The 4189-nt window shown below is 40.9% G+C and overlaps 1 protein-coding gene across 8 annotated transcripts in view; it reads left to right on the top strand.

Moving 5' to 3' along the window:
• The window catches only part of Foxn3 (forkhead box N3), a 381661-nt gene that overhangs the window by 351490 nt on the left and 25982 nt on the right, over positions 1 to 4189 (top strand). The gene's annotated exons all lie outside the window — the stretch shown is intronic.

Raw genomic sequence — 4189 nt, 5'->3', positions numbered from 1 at the left:
TTTTTTTTTTTTTTTTTTTTTTTTTGACACAGAGTCGCTTGGTTGCTAAGGCTGGCTTCAAACTTGGGATCTTCCTACTTCAGCCTCCCAAGTCATGGGGATTATAGGTGTGTGCCACTGTGCCAAGCTGAAGTGAAAATGACTTTAAAGAAATTTCAGAAAACTGTTTTCCATATACTAGTTTCCCCTTAATCTCAAGGCATCCATGATCCCAAATGGATGACTAAAACCACAGATGTACTGGCTCCTGTGTATATTTTCCCCTAAACATACCAACGACAAAATTTAATTTATAAGCTAATCACTATAAAAGATTAACAGCGATAGCTAAAACCAAAATGGAATAATTATAAGAATGTACTCTAATAAAAGACATGAGTTATTTTCTTCTGGGATTGTCCATTCAGGAATTCCAAATGGTGAGAAACCAAAGCTTAGCAAAACCATAGCTGAGGGGGAACTATTGTAAACCTGATTTCTAAAAAATAGATTTGTGTGCCTGAGTATAAGTGCATGTGTGCTGGCATTCCAGTGACTATACAGAAATGCTTGTTCTTACATAGACAATTTTTGGACATATATAGAAGAAAATATGAGTCTGGAAGTGGGTCCATAGAGAAGGCATGTATTTCTCAAGTAATATCCACCTGGAATATATTTCTTTATGTTTAACATGCATTATTTTCATGACCATTAAAAGGGGGAGTAGAAACTTGGGCCTTTTAATAATATGTAATAATAAGCATTATAACAACTCTGGGTAGGAGAGAAGGGAGGTTGTCTACTCTGAGGACTACGGCACGCAGAGGGTGTCAGGGTGGGGACCAGCGTACAGGTATGTCACACCAGGAGCTAAATAAAGACCTTCTGGTGTTGACCTAAACAGATCTAGAAAGTCAGTGCTTAGCTTACTGGTTGAGGAAAGAGGTCTGTTGATTACTCCATTTTCATTTATCTGTAAATGTGGGTATTGAACCCAGATAATATTATATTAAGTTCACTAACAAATGAAAACAAAAGATGCCACATAGCCAAAAAAAAATTGAACAACTTAATTTAAAAAAATGGGCAAAAGTCTTGAGCCAACTTTTCCTGTTAGAAGATGCACAAATGACTGCTGAGCACATAAAAAGATGCTCAATATAACTTGTTATCAGGGAAGTACAAACTTAAACACAGTTAATTCTATTGCACATTCACTAGGATTGTGAAAATTTTTGAAGATCGACAATTTCAAGTGTTAGCAAAAATGTTGAAAAACTATAACCTCTTATTTTGCACAGAGCATGGTTTAGCAATTCCCTGTAAACATACTCTCACAACAGTTACTCAAGAAAAACATGCCCTGGAAGCCTGGTACAAAAATTCATAGCAGCTTTTTAAAATACCTGGAAACAAGTCAAATGTCCATCCATAGGTGGCTGGATAAACCAACTGTGGTATGTCCATTCAGTGAAATACTACTAATGATAATTGTAAGAAATGAACTAGTGACATCATATAGTACGTAAGTAACAGAGAGCAAAATAGTGGTTTGCCTGGAGCAGGGACAGGTGTGTTTGTAATAGGGTACCAGGAAACTTTTTGGGATGATGGAAATGTGTCTCTTTGTTGTGTTCTTAATCTTGATTATGGTAGTATAAAATTTGTCAGAATTTATTAGCTGTGCACTTGAAATGGGTGTATTTTACTGATGTATTTCACTAAAGAAAGCTTTTTTTTTTTTTTTTTTTCTTCCCCCGCTTAAGAATGGCCCTCACTGTATCCCCTGGGGTAGAGCTGGCACTTAGGGCAGGTGTGCGTGATCACACACCACCCATGCAGTCCTCATTTGTCAGTTTGCTTGCCAAGAGGTCCAGGGGCAAGAATCCCAAACCCTGCCCTCCATTCCATTCTCTTCCTCAGGCTTCTTAGGACTTTCAGCGTAGAAGGTAGGGCTGTAGGAATGCACCAGGAATCAGACCTTGAGAACACTGTGTGCTCCACTTACCCGTGTGCCTGGAGACTGGCCTGAGTATCATGGCGGCATTAGTATTGTTCTCTGTGGAGCCCTGGGGCATGGCATATCTGGTTAGAAGGAAAGATGGAGTTTATCTTCCAGCAACCTGTACTTGTCTACTCGTGTGTCTGCCTGGCTTGGCTTGGGTGGTGCGGGTGACATAGAGGGTCGTTGTGTGGGTCTGACAGGCTCCCCAAGCTTCAGTTCTCCTGAAATCCTGTGAATGTTGATGGTCCTCTTCTTTTAGGTACTCTTTCTTGCATCATGACTTCTGTTAATCTGTGGCCCTCAGACTGTGGTCCAGTGTGTTTTTGAAGAATACAGAGCTTTCATTTACTAGCAAAATTAATAGGAAAGGTTCCTGACGTCTCAGTGCATTTCCTCTTAGCTGGGAAACTTCCTGGTCTCCCTGGGAGGTGAGACCATCTACTCAGGCCAATGGTAGGTCACCTGTCGCATTTGAATTCTCAGAGAAGGCACAGAACCATTGTTTGGTGAGAAGCAACAGCTTGTTTTCTTGGCTCCTTTGTGAAAGGAGGGATAGGAGGAGGAAGCCACAGAGCTTGTCTCTCTGGGCTCATGGGTGCCAGCAACACTACTAACAGCAGGACCTGTAGGGAGGTGAAGGGAGCCGGGCAGTGGGAGCCTGGGAGCAGTGAGCAGAACTTGGAGCTTTTCGATTAATCATTCTGTGTATGTGTGTATGTGCCTGTACATACATGTATGCATGTGGGGGGTGTTTCTTTTAGTCGGGAGGGATGACTGTTTTAGGAATCTCACCTCAGGAGTTGCCAAATAAGTTTATTTACCTGTTTCTCACACAATATATACTTATTAAAATGAACTTTTACTGCATTATGGAGTATAACTAACAGGCTTCCTGCAGGCAAAGTTAAAAAAAAATAAAAGGCCTGCAGAGTAAAGTTCCTTTACTTCTTTTTGAGACATTGTCTTCTGAAACCAGCGTCATCCCTATTATTAATCGCTCGTGGGTCTTTATACTGCATCGCATTACTCCCTTGGAATTAAACTGCACATATAAAGTATGAAAAATGTACTTTTTAAAACAATAAAAAAAAAAGTAATTTTCTCACATAATACCCAAAATAAAGTGCCATGGAGCCATTAGTAGTAAATTGAATTTTTTGGTTATGTAATTTGTACAAAAACTGACAAGCGCGAGCCCCCCGTCTCCCCCATCATTAGTCACCGGGTTTAGCGGACATGGAGGCGGTAATCTGCAAGGGCAGGCATTTTGATGTCGACTTCAATTGCACACTTCATTTATTTGGACAGGGCACAGGCGGCAGCTTCTGTCACGGGGCATCACCGCCCTATTAGCGAATTTCGCCCCAGGGCAGCTGGGACGCTGTGCTGGGGCAGATGTTCTTTTCAGCCTATTCAGTGACCATTCTTGGGGGTTGTTTACTGTTGCCATGGTGACCTTCATTTCCATAGCAGCAGCGCTGCTGTTTCTCAGAGGAAAATGAATTTAGTTATAAAAGGATAATATTTTTCTCTGTCTCTATATAACCTGCCATCTGTCAACTGGTGGATCGGTAAGGATTCGGAAACCTATTAAGAATTAAAGCAATAAAATAATGGGTATTTTTTTTGGCCCGTATTAAAAGCAATAATAGATGTAGAAACAAGCACTGAGCCCTCAACATCAGAACTTTACATTTTTTCTTTATATTTTAAGTGCTTTTTTTTAATGCCTCCACCACCACGGTACACACACAACACCTCGTAAATTGTCATGTGTATTCTGCTGACAGTGGAAATGACCAAATGTCTTGTTTGTATCTCAGTTGATGCAGGTGTATTTAATGCTTTCTCTCAATGCTGTGAGCTTTCCCCAGTTCATAAAGATTCCTGTGGCTGAACTTCCCATTGTCACTGCCTCCCCTGCTCCTCCACCGCAGGGTAAAGGCTGAGGGAAAGCACAGATCAGCAACTTACAGGAACATACAGTGCAAATGATGACATTAGCAAAATGAGAAGAGACTGTTCTCATCTGGTTAGGGGGAAAAAGCTACTAACATGCTTCTTAAATCTCCTTCTAGAATATGTTTTCTTCCTCTCGAATCCAAATGGTAAGAAAGTCACCTTTGGGACAGCTCATCTAGTTCCCAGATTTCTTCTTCTTCTTCTTCTTCTTCTCCTCCTCCTCCTCCTCCTCCTCCTCCT

Source organism: Marmota marmota, unplaced genomic scaffold (assembly GCF_001458135.2).
Source record: "Marmota marmota marmota unplaced genomic scaffold, marMar, whole genome shotgun sequence".
Lineage (NCBI taxonomy): Eukaryota > Metazoa > Chordata > Mammalia > Rodentia > Sciuridae > Marmota > Marmota marmota.
The sequence above is the reverse complement of the archived record's forward strand: the minus strand, read 5'-3'. Positions and strand labels throughout refer to the sequence as shown.